Source organism: Lithobates pipiens, unplaced genomic scaffold (assembly GCF_037356315.1).
Source record: "Lithobates pipiens isolate NorthernLeopardFrog02 unplaced genomic scaffold, aLitPip1_a1.2 Scaffold_41, whole genome shotgun sequence".
Classification (NCBI taxonomy): domain Eukaryota; kingdom Metazoa; phylum Chordata; class Amphibia; order Anura; family Ranidae; genus Lithobates; species Lithobates pipiens.
The window spans coordinates 1,582,686-1,602,293 of record NW_027507861.1 but is presented as its reverse complement, the minus strand read 5'-3'; the positions used below and the strand labels follow the sequence as shown (position 1 = coordinate 1,602,293).

General features: G+C 38.2%; 1 protein-coding gene across 1 annotated transcript in view; it reads right to left on the bottom strand.

The window, feature by feature from the left end:
- The window catches only part of LOC143956783 (uncharacterized), a 312,193-nt gene that overhangs the window by 17,896 nt on the left and 274,689 nt on the right, over positions 1–19,608 (bottom strand).

The window sequence follows — 19,608 nt, the reverse complement described above, 5'->3', positions numbered from 1 at the left end:
TTTGCGCAAAAGTTGTCACATCTACAAACTAAGGTACGTTTTCTGGAATTTACGCAGCTTTTAGTTTACGACTGCCTATCTCATTTCTTGAGGTGCTAAAATGGCAGGGCAGTACAAAACCCCCCCAAATGACCCCATTTTGGAAAGTAGACCCCCTAAGGAAATTGATAAGTGGCATGTTGAGCCCATTGAATATTTTATTTTTTTGCCTCAAGCGATTGAATAATGACAAAAAAATTTTTTTTTTTTTTTTTTTACACAAAGTTGTCACTAAATGATATATTGCTCACACATGCTATGGGCATATATGAAATGACACCCCAAAATAAATTCTTCTGCTTCTCCTGAGTACGGGGATACCACATATGTGGGACTTTTTGGGAGCCTAGCCGCGTACGGGGCCCCGAAAACCAAGCACCGCCTTCAGGCTTTCTAAGGGCGTAAATTTTTGAGTTCATTTCTCACTACCTATTACAGTTTTGAAGGCCATAAAATGCCAAGATGGCACAAAACCCCCACAAATGACCCCATTTTAGAAAGTAGACACCCCAAGCTATTTGCTGAGAGGCATGTTGAGTCCATGGAATATTTTATATTTTGCCACAAGTTGCGGGAAAATTACAAACTTTTTTTTTTTTTTTTTTTTTTTCACAAAGTTGTCACTAAATGATATATTGCTCATGCATGCCATGGGCATATGTGAAATGACACACCAAAATAAATTCTGCTGCTTCTCCTGAGTACGGGGATACCACATATGTGGGACTTTTTGGGAGTCTAGCCGCGTACGGGGCCCCGAAAACCAAGCACCGCCTTCAGGCTTTCTAAGGGCGTAAATTTTTGAGTTCACTTCTCACTACCTATTACAGTTTTGAAGGCCATAAAATGCCAAGATGGCACAAAACCCCCACAAATGACCCCATTTTAGAAAGTAGACACCCCAAGCTATTTGCTGAGAGGCATGTTGAGTCCATGGAATATTTTATATTTTGCCACAAGTTGCAGGAAAATTACAAACTTTTTTTTTTTTTTTTTTTTTCACAAAGTTGTCACTAAATGATATATTGCTCACGCATGCCATGGGCATATGTGAAATGACACCCCAAAATAAATTCTGCTGCTTCTCCTGAGTACGGGGATACCACATATGTGGGACTTTTTGGGAGCCTAGCCGCGTACGGGGCCCCGAAAACCAAGCACCGCCTTCAGGCTTTCTAAGGGCGTAAATTTTTGAGTTCATTTCTCACTACCTATTACAGTTTTGAAGGCCATAAAATGCCAAGATGGCACAAAACCCCCACAAATGACCCCATTTTAGAAAGTAGACACCCCAAGCTATTTGCTGAGAGGCATGTTGAGTCCATGGAATATTTTATATTTTGCCACAAGTTGCGGGAAAATTACAAACTTTTTTTTTTTTTTTTTTTTTTTCACAAAGTTGTCACTAAATGATATATTGCTCATGCATGCCATGGGCATATGTGAAATGACACACCAAAATAAATTCTGCTGCTTCTCCTGAGTACGGGGATACCACATATGTGGGACTTTTTGGGAGTCTAGCCGCGTACGGGGCCCCGAAAACCAAGCACCGCCTTCAGGCTTTCTAAGGGCGTAAATTTTTGAGTTCACTTCTCACTACCTATTACAGTTTTGAAGGCCATAAAATGCCAAGATGGCACAAAACCCCCACAAATGACCCCATTTTAGAAAGTAGACACCCCAAGCTATTTGCTGAGAGGCATGTTGAGTCCATGGAATATTTTATATTTTGCCACAAGTTGCGGGAAAATTACAAACTTTTTTTTTTTTTTTTTTTTTCACAAAGTTGTCACTAAATGATATATTGCTCACGCATGCCATGGGCATATGTGAAATGACACCCCAAAATAAATTCTGCTGCTTCTCCTGAGTACGGGGATACCACATATGTGGGACTTTTTGGGAGCCTAGCCGCGTACGGGGCCCCGAAAACCAAGCACCGCCTTCAGGCTTTCTAAGGGCGTTACAGTTTTGAAGGCCATAAAATGCCAAGATGGCACAAACCCCCCCCAATGACCCCATTTTGGAAAGTAGACACCCCTAAATTTAGGGGTACACTAGCGAGACTAGGTAATAAATGGCGGGTGCCCTGAAACTATAAAAAATAACTAACCAACCAGCGTCACCTGTAACAGTTATATGGTGATCACTGGTGAAAGGGTTAACTAGGGGGCAATCAGGGGGCTTTATGCGGTAGAATATGGGGGTCCCTGGCGCTATAAAAAGCTGCGGCGAACCTAAATACCTACCTGCCTAACTAGCGTCACCTGTGACACTAATACAGCGATCAGAAAAACGATCGCTTATTAGGCTGGGTTCACACTGGAGCGATGCGGGAACGCCACGAATGCGCGGCGGGTTCCCGCATCGCATGCCTCCCGGCGGCAGTTCACACTGCCCTATGCGAACTGCTGGGAGTGTCAGTGAAATGTTAATGACACCCCCAGATCAGTTCGCATATCGCAGTGCGATCTGCAAACTTGGATCGCATGGTGTGAACACCCATGCGATCCGATTCTGCTGTGGACCAAAAAAAGGGTCCCGTGCGAGTTTGCGGCGGGTGCGGCGGGTGCGACACGAATTCAGCCATACTATCTGTATAGCTGAACTCGAATCGCACAGAGATCGGATGTGATTTGCACTGCAGTGCGGTGCGAATCACATCCGTTCTCATAAACCGCTGCAATGTGAACCCAGCCTTAGTGACACTGGCGACGGGGGGTGATCACGGGGTTAAACCTTTATTGGGGGGGTTAGGGGGGTACCTTAGAACTAAAGGGGGCTAACCCTAACTGCCCTAACAGTTATTAGTCACAAATGACACCCGCCGGGTGATCAGGGGGTTAAACCTTTATTAGGTAATAAATGGCGGGTGCCCTGAAACTATAAAAAAATAACTAACCAACCAGCGTCACCTGTAACAGTTATATGGTGATCACTGGTGAAAGGGTTAACTAGGGGGCAATCAGGGGGCTTTATGCGGTAGTATATGGGGGTCCCTGGCGCTATAAAAAGCTGCGGCGAACCTAAATACCTACCTGCCTAACTAGCGTCACCTGTGACACTAATACGGCGATCAGAAAAATGATCGCTTATTAGGCTGGGTTCACACTGGAGCGATGCGGAAACGCTGCAAATCCGCGGCGGGTTCCCGCATCGCATGCCTCCCGGCGGCAGTTCACACTGCCCTATGCGAACTGCTGGGAGTGTCAGTGAAATGATACTGACACCCCCAGATCAGTTCGCATATCGCAGTGCGATCTGCAAACTCGGATCGCATGGTGTGAACACCCATGCGATCCGATTCTGCTGCGGGCCAAAAAAAGGGTCCCGTGCGAATTTGCGGCGGGTGTGGCGGGTGCGGCGGGTGCGGCGGGTGCGGCGAATGGCTGAACTCGAATCGCACAGAGATCGGATGTGATTTGCACTGCAGTGCGGTGCGAATCACATTCGTTCTCATAAACCGCTGCAATGTGAACCCAGCCTTAGTGACACTGGCGACGGGGGGTGATCACGGGGTTAAACCTTTATTGGGGGGGTTAGGGGGGTACATTAGAACTAAAGGGGGCTAACCCTAACTGCCCTAACAGTTATTACAGTCACAAATGACACCAATGCAAAAAAAAAAAAAATGACATTGGTGTCACTGTGACTGGGGGGCAGGGGTAATTGGGGGGGTGATCGGGGGGTAAAGGGGGGGTGTGAGTGTGCCTGGCATGTTCTACTGTGTGTGTAGAGTGTTAGTGCAACTCACCGATCCGCTCTCCTCCGTGTCGGAACGAAAAATACCGACACGGAGGAGAGAATACATCACTTCCTCTCCTGTGTTTACATTACAGGAGAGGAAGTGATGTCACCGGGGATTTCTATTCGTCGGGAGCGATCGCGAGGGGGTGGCCATGAATGAATGGCCGTCCCCTCATCCGGGATCGCTCCCGAACGAATACCGACCGCCGCAGGCACCGGGCGGGGGCCCGATCGGGCCCCCGACCCGCGGGAGGCAAAGGACGTACATGTAAGCCCTTATGCCTGCCCGTGCCATTCTGCCGACGTACATCGGCGTGCGGCGGTCGGCAAGTGGTTAACTGAGAATGGTATGTTATCAAATTTACTTGTATGGGTTTAGATTGTAAAGTTTAAAAAAATTGGGCAATATTTGTCCTATAATTCTCCTGAATGAATTCTCTTTAAAAGAAATTTAATGACAGATAAGGCCTCTGTAATATGATCCTATTAGATCTCACTATATTTTCTGTTACTTTGACTGCAAAATAAACACTTAACTATTGCTTCATATTTGTGTTAAAATTCTTTTTCCATAGTTGTCAAACCTCTGGAGAAAAAAAAACTATTATTTCTGGTTCACCTTCTTTTACCTGAGATAAAATCATTGAAAAGGAATTCTCAGATACATCAGTAGCCAATAAAACAGGCGTAGATATTCCAATTTCGATTGTATGCAATGAGGACGCTTTCTGTAACTCCATTTTCAACATTTCAAAAGCATTTGTCTGGGTTTGATTCCATTGATTAAACACAACACCTTTTTGTTTCAAGAAATCAAATAACGATTTAACTTTATCATCATATTCCTGCAAAAACTCTTTGCAACAATTTACTTTTAATTGATATAATGCCTTGTAAGATGTTGGAATTGGAATAGCAGAAATGTTTCTAACTTTTTCCTGTGATAACTTTCTCTGTCCATGACTAATTTGCACATAGAGATTTGTAACGTTATCTTTCATTAACTGAACTGACTCTGTGGTCAGTTTCAGCCCTGCTTTTTGTAACAGAGTAAATAACTCAGTTAACAGAGTGACAAGTTCCTCTGTATTTTGTGTAGACGGCAACATTTTGTCCACATGCTGGAAAATACATTTTGGTCTAGAAAATTTTGATAAAACGTTCTCAAGCACTCGCGCATTAAACCGTCACTAATTTCCAACTCTGGAATTATTCTAGTGAAGGCATACGTTTCTTTAATAAAACTGAAGGCAAGTTTATAATGACAGCTGTTTGTTAACGGTACTGAAAAATGACTATTGGAGATTTCCAGTACTGAAAATACTTTGGCCTTGGCATCCATTTGTGACATTAAATTTAAATTAGGAACAATAGGTTTGTTATTTGTAATGCATTTATTCAGTGATCTTCAATCAACAGATAAAGAATACGAATCATCAGCATTCGTGATAGGCCAAATACACTTATTTACCATTGATTGTGCCTTATTTAATATTCCGTGTTGTAAAAATGATTGTACAATGTCAGAAACTGAACCTATTGATTCTTGTGGCAACTTATTTTGAATTTGGGGGCGGGATTGGGTCTTTTCCCTCAATTTCTATTTCAATAACTTTAAACAAACCTGTATCCATTTTGGTCTGACTCCAAAGACTTTTATGTGCTTTAACCAGTTGTTCCAATTCGAGATTGGTTCCTGTATGTGGTCACTTAAAATCTGAAGACATGTCAGCGACTGCTGTACAAATACTTAAAACAATACTGTACATTGGGGAATCTATTATCATAGATTTGGGCCTAGATTAATCTTTTCCATATAGTTGAATTATTTAACCACATGCCGACCAAGCCATAGCCAAAAGACGACTATAGCATGGTTGGCTTATTCTTATTATGGATGTCCTCACAAAATATTGCTCCTGCGTGCCCCCTGGGGCGTGCACCCAGGAAAATCCGTGACCGCGGGTCCGCCATCACAAATCACGGTAAACGGCAGCTGATAGCGGCCGTTTGCCATGTGATTGCTCCGTCAAATGACGGAGCGTTCACTTGTAAACAAACCGGTGTCCTGTCATGACACTGATTCCTCCCTCTCCTCTCTGTACTGATCGGTACAGTGTGAGGGGAGAGGGGGAGATGGCAGCAGAGCTGTGGGCTGGATGTGTAGTGGCCACAGCGCTGCTCGGTGACAATACTCTTCCCATACTCTGTAACACTGTGCAATACTCTGACAATACAGTGCAATACTGCAATAATCTGCTAATACTCTGCCGATACTCGCCAATACTCTGCCAATACCGCCAATATTCTGCAATAAATTTTAACAGAAACAAAGATTTTTTTTTACCAAATTTTCAGTCTTTTTTGATTTATAGTGCAAAAAATAAAAAAATAAACTGTGGTGATTAAATACCACCAAAAAAGCTCTATTTGTGTGAAAAAAAGGACAAACATTTCATATTGGTACAGTGTTGAATGACTGAGTAATTGTCATTCAAAGTGTGAGAGCACTGAAAGCTGAAAATTGGTCTGGTTAGGAAGGGGGTTTAAGTGCCCAGTCGTCAAGTGGTTAAATCAATAATACAATCTAATTTACTAATCACATCCACGCTCGACTGTTACACTGCTGCCGCCTCCCTCCCCTCTTACCGGGGCTCCCGTTCCATCTGGAGTCCCGATCAACAATCCAGAACTTCTGGCGGCTAGGGACAGACTGGAATGAAGCTGTAAGCGGCTTCATTCCAGCCTCCTAATTGTAAATACAGAAGTGACGTAATGACGTCACTTCCCGTTTACTTGGCTGCCAATGGCGCTAATTTTAAAAAAATATACAGTATTTAGAATCACCAAAAATGGCCATCTGAATACTTTGACGTGCAAAAGAGAGATCGGGGGTCCCCGATCCCTTCAAAAAGAGTAGCTGTCACCACCTATTACTGTCACAAGGGATGTGTACATTCCTTATGACAGCAATAAAAGTGATCAAAACATAATTTTTTTTTAAACTATTTATTAATTTTAAAATAAATAAGAAAAAAAAAGAAAAAAAATGTAAACGCGCCCCGTCGCCGTGAGCTCCCACAGCAAAGAAAACGCATACGGAAGTCGCGTCCGCATTTGTAAACGGTGTTCAAATCACACATGTGAGGTATCACCGCGATCATCAGAGTGAGAGAAATATTTCCAGCACTAGACTTCCTCTGTAACTCAAACCTGGTAACCAGAAAAAACATTTAAACATATGGAGATTTTTAGGTACTGTAATTTGTCGTCATTCCACGAGTGTGTGCAATTATAAAGCGTGACATGTTTGGTATCTATTTACTCAGCGTAACATCATCTTTTACATTATGTTTTGTTTTTATGAAATTCATGAAAGTGTCCATTTTCCCAAAAAGTTGTGTTTAAAACACAGCGGCACAAATACCGCGTGACATAAAATATTGCATTTTATTCTCTATATTTTCTGCTAAAATATATATATAATGTTTGGGGTTTATAAGTAATTTTCTATAAAAAAATACAGATTTTAACTTGTAAACACCAAATGTCAAAAATAGGCTTAGTCATGAAAGGATTAAATTACATTTTGGAGAATCAATATTCACAAGTAATTTGTTTTTAGTTAAACTGAGTTCAGATCCTAAATCTATTAACCATTTAGTATTCTTACCATTTAATAAACCACGTAACCACAGCCTTCCACCTTCATCTATTATAAGTGATGTCACATATTTTAATGTTGGCCAGGACTCAGAATCTTTTTTCCTAAATCCTGATGGTGATGGAAGTAATCCATCTCTTTCATTTTCACCATTGTTTGTCATATTGATTGAACTGTCATTAACAGTCAATGTGCTGATCTGTTTGACTTCTGAGGCATAAGGCAAATCAATCAAACTATTGTTTAAAGAAGAAAGAACAAATTGCTCAGAAATATGTTCTGTATTTTCTACTTTCAAAGTTTTCCTTTGTGTACTATGTATGGAAATAACATTTCCTGTCTGCTCTGAAATTTTAGTTCCGCCTGTGACGTGTATCTCATAATCTCTGGGTGTGGCATTACACGTGGAAACTCTTTGAACGCCATTTTGCTTTCGTCTGTCTAGACTTGTGCTATCAGCATCTTCATCAGGGTCTTGGCCTATAGACCGCTTAACTGGTACAAAAGATCATTTTGGTTTAAACAAACCTTTCCGTTCTTGGTCAGCAATCTCGATAAACCGCATATCTTGTACAAAAGACTTCTGCATAGAGTCTGCATTACTATTGCTCTCAGACAACTGAATATCTTTTATTTGAATTGCACTCTGCAAATCATCTATCTGTTTAGTCAAAATTTGACAATTAGTACATAAACTATTGTCCTTAATTTTCCCTTTTGTACCAACTACATTGCTTTCAGGATCTCCTGATTTGTATCAAAAACTTTAAATTAACTTAATCAAATTCCTAACCTGTTTACTGAATTTCTTAAAAGTAAATTGTGGCTTTTGTATTTTGATATTAGCCGGTAAACATTCATTTAACATGTAACATCATAATTCATCATCTTTAACAAACTTTGACAGATTTTTAAATTCTAATTTACTCTCATTCGACAATTCATCAATAAAATCCATAACTTACCAATGTAGAACGATTTCTTTCATCTAACACGTGTTCCCTCTCATGGCGGGAAAATACGTCATCAAGAAACAGAATTTTCTTGCGTGTGCGCAAACGTCTCACCAATTCTGATAATTACTTTTTTCCAAGTTCAATTCAATGATGCCAAAAATATGCTCTTTCCATTTCTTCTGAAGTTTGACTCAGTAGTCAATGTTTGTGCTTGTATTCCCTCTCGGCAAGCAGAAGGAGAAATCATTGAAAAAAGTTTGATATTTGGACAAAAGGAAACTGGCAAAGGCTCGCCACTGTAATAATTTGAGTTATTACTGTATTAATAACTATATTTCAATAATTCATATTGATGAGGAAAGTTCCAAGAAAAAGAATTCTCGTGTAAAAACTCCAAAACTGATTTAATAATAAAAATAGCAAAATATTACAAAATTATGTCAAAATGTAGAATATAAAAATAGCATCAATAAGTTTCTTATTCTTGAAATGAAGATTGTATGAATGTATCTTTGTGTGTGTGTCACTTGGTGCTAGGGACCCGACGACTTGTGGCAGGTGACGTGGCAAGTGGACAATGACATACAGCATATGTACTTGCCTTGCAATCGACATCCATGACTTCTTTAATCAGGCATGCTGACAACTTGATCGATGTGATAAATATAAATGAAATAAGATGTGTGTGTTTTTTTGCACTGTACACTGCAAGTATGAGAAGTTGATGTGACAGATGTATATAAGTAACTAACCATCTTCCAAAATTTCTAATTCAAATAAGATTAGAAAAAATATATAATTTAATAGAATAAAATAGAAAGAATATACAACCATCTTCTGAAATTCAATTTAAAATAGAATCAATTAGAATTTCGAATAGTGTGAATTCAAATTTTTAATTAATTTTAAATTGGGATAGAAAAGATTATAATAAAATAGAAAATAGACTAGAAAAACGATAGAACAGAACAGAATAGAATATATTATACTTTATTCTGTTCTGTTCTATCGTTTTTCTAGTCTATTCTTTTATATTCTATTAAAATCTTTTCTATTAAAATCAAAATCATTATATAATAAATTAAAATTTCGGAAGATAGTGGTTTTATAATATATATATATATATTGTTGTGCTTTTTAAGGACATTTTCCCGCACAATATTTACTAAGTAATTTTTAACGAAGATATTTTTAAGATACAGAATCAATCTATATGACACAGTCAATACATGTGAAACTTATTCACGGACACGAGTGATCATACAAAATAGCTACATTTATTGGTTGACAAAAGACAAATATTTACATGAAATATTAAAATACAGATTGCATTACTTGATCATTTTGACAATTAATGGAAACACCCTCAAACTGGGCGTAGTAGTACCTTGGACACAATTATCACCATTATCACTTCTCGGTAGAATCAATAACCTTTTGATAATTGACAATTAAACAGAATGTCTGTATTTCACACGTCCAACCGTTACTATACTGCAGGTAAGTAAGTGGTTAACAATGTGAAATAAATTAGACATTTGTTTGTCAATAAAATTGGCATCTATGCAAAAAATAAATTTATAATGAAAAATTAAATTTAGAGAAAAATCTAAAAGGCGGTTATTGATTCGAGAGAAATATTTTCAATAATAGAATATTCAAAAAATCAATATTTAAGAGAACATAGAATAGATGATAAACATATGCTTATCAATGTGGTATATTTACCCATTCCGACTGGCTACTAGTGTGGATTGTTGGTTACCAGGAATTTTAAGATGGCTGCCGTGGCTTTCAACATGGATTCTCTTACAGAGGAATTACTTTGTGTGACCTCCGAGTTCCAAGGAGCAGGGATCTTCATGAATGTAAAAATGTGTATTCATGCATGTCTTCCAGTGTCCCTTCTCAGGGGGGTCCCTAAGCTTCCCCCTGACTCTCTCCCCCCAGCTCTCCTCCGAGCTTTCTCCCCTTTTTTCTCTCTCTCTAGTTTCTTAAATATCCTCTTAAACAAAAAGATGATAAAATTATCCTAAGTTCTGCCCAGAGGGTATGTGTCCCTTTCCTATTGGCAGGCAGACTTAATGATCACCTTTCCCAGTAGTCTCGTGATTTTAAGGTAATAGCACCTTCAACCACCAGGTGTCTCACATGTGTTTTATTTCTTTAAGTTAATATTTTTATTTCTATAATATGCGTTCGTTGTTTATATATGTTCTAACGAATATATCTCGAGTGTTCAGGAATGATAGTATAATATAAAATACGCTTAACATAATTTTGAATAATCACTTGCATAAAATGGTGATATATATGTATATCAATGTATATCTGTTAATCTTTAGTCCATTTAGAAAGGACCAAGGTTAGATATATATCAAACAATATCACATACAATTATTATCTATATGGATACATTTATAATTCGGGTATCCAATCAATATTTGTTTATCTAAACATAGGTTAAATTCTTATACAGTTATAATCATGATTATATGTTTTTCATAATACTAATTTGTTGCTAAAACACTTCTACTTATGATTACACTTTCATATATAATCTCTCCATGACAAAGTTCCCCAGATCACTAGATACCAAACCACAATATCTCCTTGTTGACCCACAAATATCACATACAGTTTTAATCACTTGAAGTATTTTTGAAATATGTCTGATTTGTATATTCCTCTCACACCATGTTTTGAGACATTTGTACTATAGTAAGATATCATATCCCTGCTTCTAATATACGTATATTCATGATGTAAAAATATACACAATTTTCAGTGTTTCCTTACAGTGTCTCAAATGAACTTTGAACATTCAGGATACATTCCCATTGTTTACTTTTCTAATGGAGGTGTCTTATTTGCCTTGTTGGGGTAGATCTCCACTTCGTATCTTAGTCATTGTCTCATTGACATCTGAGTCCATATTGAGGTTGACTTTAGGATATCTGTTCACTCTCTAATACAATAGGTTTATTTATTTAAGTCTTCCTTGAATTAAAAATTATTGCGGCATCAGTCTTAGTCAGCTTGAGACTTTTGTTTGTCGCAGCCCAGCTTTCCAATGGGTTATATAAATTGGTTACCTAATTCTGATGGGAGGGGAAAGTGGTCCTTTTGGTCTGCTGATTTAAATGTTACCAGGCTCTCTGGCAGTAAATATTAAATGTATTATTATTATTTTTTCCTTAATGAATTCACAACAAAGCCCCCCTTGTGAAGTGTTCAAATGCCGGAAGTCGTTTGAAAGACTTCACCAATGCGACAGGTTGAAGAAATATGGCTTCGCTCGGGCCTTGTAAGTTGAGTTGTGAAGATGGATCCGGATTGTGGATATATATATTGAAGAGGTATAGACACCTGCAGATGGGTGTAATTCTTTGAAAAACAAAATGGGTTTGTGATTGATGTGTGCATCTCAGGGCCATCATCTGTTGTTTGGCGGGAAATGGATCATTCCGGGCACCTTTAGTCTTGGCCGTCCTGGTGGGTTCCGTCCATGTAGACTGGCCATCAGTGGTGTCCCTGGATCCCTCATACGGTTCCTTCTCTGGATGTTTCACACATGTTGGACTCTCGGTTCTATTGACCGGCTCATGTACATCTTAGTCCTGTAAAGGAAAATGGATTCCATGAGAAAAGATATATACGTTTTTTTTTTTACATGATCTGTGTTTGAGATCTCAGTGTCAAGCTGGTATCCTGGGCTTCCTCACAGCCCTCCTCTTTCCCATTGTGTTATCAGTCCTTTAACTAAACACTCTGGAAATCAAGACAATGTATGACACATTTGCTATGGGAGACCAAGCTCCAGGGCTCATTATCATGAGGCCATTTATTAATATCTGTGGATACCAGACATTTCTGACTGACTTATGTTCTTCAGAACCATTTTTCTTTTCTTAATTGTAGCGGTTCTGGAATAATAACAATTAAAAACATTTCAGTTTGACATGTGACACTTACTGTCAGTAACAAAATATTTGACATCATAGTCAACCTTCTACTTGGGAGGAATAAAACAGATAAAATCTCCCCCCTTTGGGGTGTCAATACAACTCATTTGAGGCAATCAAACTACCTTATGCGGGTGACTCCTCATCTTTTACCAAAATATCAAACCATTTAGGCCTCCTGATATTAGTGTCTTTAGGATTCGGTCTTCCTCTGGAATTACCGTCTTTGATGACTTCTTGAAATTGGGCTGTTTGGAGTGACCTGTTTATGTCAGAGGAATGAAGTGACCACTGAAAAATAGGAGAATAATTAATATCTAACAACCACAATCCCTCGGTAGGGATTTCAGGATCCTCATTACTGTAACCTGGGGAAAAACATGGTGTTAGAACCTCTGCTTCCTATATCTTTATTCAGTGCATTCCTCTGATTTATTTTAACATAGGCGCTTAAAAGGCTCTGTGGCCCTAGGGCTGGCCACAGGATTTGCCCCTGGAAGAAGTGTTATTCACATTCAGTATAGGAATGAAACCGTGTAACATATCCATAATTTTGTCTATTTTGGTTTCCGTATTGCTTACAGGCTGATCTGAATTGGGTCGTGGGACCCAATTTCTGTACTTTCTGGGGACTACTGGCTCAGTTTGATCAGACATATCCCCATCAGAAACATTGTCTTGATTCTGGGATAGTTGTCTGGGCCTTAGTTGTTCCCTATTGTTCTGGGGATTTTTGGGGTGTCCTACCCTGTAGTTTCTCCCTATTTACCCGTGTAGGCCCCCAAAGCCAATTACACCGGTAAAGGTAAGGGTGTCTACCCTTAGGTTTAAATCTGACCCGTTGGAGATATACCCTATAGTTTCTCCTAAACCTCGGGTCTGGATCCTTTGGATGAGACTCCTGAGGTGGTCTTTGAACTCCCCCTCTAAAGGGTGGTCTCTGCTCCCCCCTTCTGATGGGTGGGGACATTGGTTTCCCGCTGGGGAGACTCGGTAGCATCTCTCTGACTATATCAGCGTATCTCTTTTTCTTGGTTTTGGACTGTAATGATTGAGAAGATACATAAAATTCATCCACAAATTTCATTATAGGGCTTTCAGGCCTTCCATTGTTTTCACCAGTTTGTTGGATATAGTACAAATTGTTACTCTCTTTTACCAAAGACTCCAGTGAACACCCCCCTTTGTAGTCTTTCGCTAAATTCACTTTTATGTGGGTAGGCGGGGCCTCGAAGAACATGGGTTCAAACCCAAGTTTATTATAACTTGGCTCCTTTTCTGCTAAGTGGACAGCACCTTTGAGCACAGCCATAACTTCGGTGGGGCTTTGATCACTGGTACATGTGATATTGTGTATATCCACTCTAGCTGCGTTAACATTTTTGTGCGGGACAAATCCTAGATGACAGACGTTTTTAATTGCTTGCCAGGCAGTACCCAACAGACTTATTACAGCTTCGCAGAATGGACGGAGTTTGGGTTCAAATACCCACAGTAAGAAATGAGTCTTAGATTGGTCATCATTTAGGCCTAAAACTGATAAAGCATTTTCATAGATCTCAATGTGGTCAATAATGCACATGGATCCCTCTTCCTTAAACTCCGGGACAGCATCTTTTAAAAATTTTATTATTTCTGAGGCGTCCTGTTTAGGGGTGCCTGTATTTTTCTCTGATCCCAAAGAAAACTGATTAGGCATACTTTCATGTGGTGGTTCAATGTTTACCCCCCTTTGCTCTACAGATGGCTTGGGGTAGAATATGGTTTCTTTTTCTAATTCTTTTTCATTATGTAACTCCCAAATTTTAGGTTGAGAGTCAGATTTTGGAGTATTGTCAGACTCTATATTTTCAGGGTTAAGCATCTGAGCGTTATCCTGAGGCATACACTTCCCTTGTTCTTTTAATTCTTCTGGTTGCTTAATTAGGGATTCCTGTCCTGACCTAAGCTGATTTGTTTCTTCTTTTAAATTTCCACTGCATATTACTCGGCAACTTTTTAAATTTCCACAGCCTATTACTCGGCAACGTTTTAAATTTCCACAGCCTATTACTCGGCAACCTTCGTCAGGAGACTCGTTTTTCTGCAGAAAATTCTCCTTCTCCTCTCTTATATTGTTTATTATTTCTGATTGTTTAATTAGGGTTTCCTGTAAAAACCTCTCCTTCTCTCTTAATTGTTTATACTCTTTATTTGATTGGTGACATTTGTCCAGCATTATTATTGCACTATTTTGCATCTGTTCTGTTTTAATTAGGGTTTCCTGTAAAAACCTCTCCTTCTCTCTTAATTGTTTATACTCTTTATTTAATTGGTGACATTCGTCCAGCATTATTGCATTATTTTGCATCTGTTCTGTCTCATATTTCATCATTGTCACTATAGACTCATCATAATAATCTGCCTTGTCATTAATCTCCTTTAGCTTTTTAGTGAGCTCACATTCCCCTTCTATTAAATGGGACTGGGATTCTAAGATATCACTCTCTTGTTGAGTACATTGACGTTTAAACTCACTATAAAGATACATCAGGTTAGTGCTTAATTCAAAATGCATGTGATCAGGCCTTTCTATTTCCTTTGTCTCAGATGAGCTGTCTGTGAGTTCAACGCTTTGACCTTCCACGTTCCACACGTCTTTTATTAATTGACGGGCGTGGTTTATAAGGCCTTCAATGCGTGCTTCTAGACCAGTTTCGTTAGACAAACTTTTTTCGGCATGATTTATCATGTTAATTTTTTACATTAAATCCAACATTTCCTGTACTTGTATCCATTCTGTCTGAGTACTCATATTACCACTAAGGGCTGACTCTTGATAATCCCCATCAACATAAAATTCACTTTGACCAGACATTTTTCTTGGCAAAAATATTTTTATTTTAAAAATTAATAATTAATAATTTCATGCAAAATATTATTTCTGTCACCACCGTAACTAAGATTGATCCTGTACAAAATATCGACCTTATCTCAGCAGTGCCTCCATTTATATATGTTGTGCTTTTTAAGGACATTTTCCCGCACGATATTTACTAAGTAATTTTTAACGAAGATATTTTTAAGATACAGAATCAATCTATATGACACAGTCTATACATCTGAAACTTATTTACGGAGACGAGTGATCATACAAAATAGCTACATTTATTGGTTGACAAAAGACAAATATTTACATGAAATATTAAAATACAGATTGCATTACTTGATCATTTTGACAATTTATGGAAACACCCTCAAACTGGGCGTAGTAGTACCTTGGACACAATTATCACCATTATCACTTCTCGGTAGAATCAATAACCTTTTGATAATTGACAATTAAACAGAATGTCTGTATTTCAAACGTCCAACCGTTACTATACTGCAGGTAAGTAAGTGGTTAATAATGTGAAATAAATTAGACATTTGTTTATCAATAAAATTGGCATCTATGCAAAAAATTAATTTATAATGAAAAATAAAATTTAGAGAAAAATCTAAAAGGCGGTTATTGATTCGGGAGAAATATTTTCAATAATAGAATATTCAAAAAATCAATATTTAAGAGAACATAGAATAGATGATAAACATATACTTATCAATGTGGTATATTTACCCATTCCGATTGGCTACTAGTGTGGATTGTTGGTTACCAGGAATTTTAAGATGGCTGCCGTGGCTTTCAACATGGATTCTCTTACAGAGGAATTACTTTGTGTGACCTCCGAGTTCCAAGGAGCAGGGATCTTCATGAATGTAAAAATGTGTATTCATGCATGTCTTCCAGTGTCCCTTCTCAGGGGGGTCCCTAAGCTTCCCCCTGACTCTCTCCCCCCAGCTCTCCTCCGAGCTTTCTCCCCTTTTTTCTCTCTCTCTAGTTTCTGAAATATCCTCTTAAACAAAAAGATCATAAAATTATCCTAAGTTCTGCCCAGAGGGTATGTGTCCCTTTCCTATTGGCAGGCAGACTTAATGATCACCTTTCCCAGTAGTCTCGTGATTTTAAGGTAATAGCACCTTCAACCACCAGGTGTCTCACATGTGTTTGGTGTTTTATTTCTTTAAGTTAATATTTTTATTTCTATAATATGCGTTAGTTGTTTATATATGTTCTAACAAATATATCTGGAGTGTTCAGGAATGATAATATAATATAAAATACGCTTAACATAATTTTGAATAATCACTTGCATAAAATGGTGATATATATGTATATCAATGTATATCTGTTAATCTTTAGTCCATTTAGAAAGGACCCAGGTTAGATATATATCAAACAATATCACATACAATTATTATCTATATGGATACATTTATAATTCGGGTATCCAATCAATATTTGTTTATCTAAACATAGGTTAAATTCTTATACAGTTATAATCATGATTATATGTTTTTCATAATACTAATTTGTTGCTAAAACACTTCTACTTATGATTACACTTTCATATATAATCTCTCCATGACAAAGTTCCCCAGATCACTAGATACCCAACCACAATATCTCCTTGTTGACCCACAAATATCACATACAGTTTTAATCACTTGAAGTATTTTTGAAATATGTCTGATTTGTATATTCCTCTCACACCATGTTTTGAGACATCTGTACTATAGTAAGATATCATATCCCTGCTTCTAATATACGTATATTCATGATGTAAAAATATACACAATTTTCAGTGTTTCCTTACAGTGTCTCAAATGAACTTTGAACATTCAGTATACAATCCCATTGTTTACTTTTCTAATGGAGGTGTCTTATTTGCCCTGTTGGGGTAGATCTCCACTTCGTATCTTAGTCATTGTCTCATTGACATCTGAGTCCATATTGAGGTTGACTTTAGGATATCTGTTCACTCTCTAATACAATAGGTTTATTTATTTAAGTCTTCCTTGAATTAAAAATGATTGCGGCGTCAGTCTTAGTCAGCTTGAGACTTTTGTTTGTCGCAGCCCAGCTTTCCAATGGGTTATATAAATTGGTTACCTAATTCTGATGGGAGGGGAAAGTGGTCCTTTTGGTCTGCTGATTTAATGTTACCAGGCTCTCTGACAGTAAATATTAAATGTATTATTATTATTTTTCCTTAATGAATTCACAAATATATATATATATATATATATATATATATATATATATATATATATATATATATATATATATATATATATATATATATATATATATATATATATGTATATATATATATATTTCTTTCCGACATTCTAATTTTGTATAGAATGAATTCGAATTTGAATAGAAAAGATTAGAAATGAAATAGAAAATAGACTAGAAAAACAATAGAACATAATAGAATACAGATACTATCTATTTAATTTTTAATTTCTTTTGCAGATTACTTTTTGTTTCCATAAGATCTTCTGCAGACTATTAGCATCTATTTCATCTTTTGCAGATCTCCTGCAGACTATTAGTATCTATTTGGTTTTCTCACCAGATCTCCTGCAGACTATTAGCATCTATTTCTTTTTTTAGCAGATCTCCTGTAGACTATTAACAACCATTTCACTTCTTTTTTTGCAAATCTCCTGCAGACTGTTAGAATCAATTATTTTTTTCTTTTTTTGCAGATTACTATTTATTTCCATCGGATCTCCTGCCGTATATTAACATATTATTATTATTGATATTCCGACGGAAACAGTTCGATACAGACCACACACAGCCCTTGTACACACGGTCGGAGATTCCGACAACCAAATCCGTTGAATTTTGTCCGTTGGATTTTGTCAGACAGATTTTGTCCGAAACTGTTGTATACAAACGGTCGGACGAAGTTGTTGGAAAATCCGATCTTTCAGAACGTGATGACGTTATTTTGTTATGACGGGACTACGTTCACGCTAGTAGCCAATAGCTTTGATGTAGGAATTTGATCTGAGCATGTGTGGCACTTTGTCCGATCGGAATTCTCTACACATGATCGGAGTATGTCCGATCGGAGCATTTTGTCAGAAAATATTTCCGGCAAGTTGGAAAATTTGGTCCGATGGATTTTTCGACGGCACAGTCTGATGCATACCACACACAGCCCTTGTACACACGGTCGGAGATTCCGACAACCAAATCCGTCGGATTTTGTCCAAAACTGTTGTATACAAACGGTCAGATGAAGTTGTCGGAAATCCGATTGTTCAGAACGTGATGATGTTATTTCATTATGACGGGACTATGTTCACGCTATTAGTAGCCAATAGCTTTGATGTAGGAATTTGATCTGAGCATGCGTGGCACTTTGTCCGATCGGAATTCTCTACACATGATCGGAGTATGTCCGATCTGAGATTTTGTCGAAAAATATTTCCGGCAAGTTGGATAATTTGGTCCGACTCATATTCCGACGGAAACAGTCGGATGCAGACCACACACAGTCGTAATATCTGACAAAATGCTCCAATCGTACACATTCCGTCGGAATCTCCGATCGTGTGTACAAGGGCATATACATCAAGCTCATGACAAACACTCCAAATTCACTCACACCGGGGCATGCTGGATACAATTTTGATCCTCCACAAAACATACCACTACTCACTTGTTACCCTCAACCTGATCTGATAATGAGATAAATAGCTGTGCTGCTTTGTCTGGGGGCCGCCTCCCCCATTCCTCCTTTCCCCATCCTTATTCTCTCCTTTACCTTACAGAAAGGTTACAGGTAGCCTTCCCTCTTACCCCCTCTCTATATCCTCATACACCATTTATATACCTCAGTTTCTGTCGACAATCGCCCTCCCCCTCCCCATATCTCTCTCTCCTCCCCTCCATGTTGCACAATGTAATCATTTAATGTTATCATCGATACACAGACTAATGTTCAATAACAATAGATATTCCATATGGTTATAATAGAACTCGTCAAGTCTCCTCATAAACCCCTCAGTTCCTTCACCGGCAGTTCTCCTCCGTCCACAGTTATCTCCCATTAGGGGTGGATGGATATGAAAGAGACTTGATGCAAAACGGATTGTTTTACGTTAAATAAACCTTGGATCCCAACTGGTTTCCGACATTCCCTGTGACTGGGGTTTTCATCAACATAAATCCTCTACCTAGAAATGTAACACCCCTGTTATGAGTATATCACAGCAGAATAGGATGTGAGCCCTAGGGGGTCTTTCTTATCCTTATTAACGTTTACATTGATGTTCTACTCTACGGTTACAACCTATCTAATGCTCAAACATAGATAAACCTTCTACACCTCTGTTTTACCTCCCAACCGCA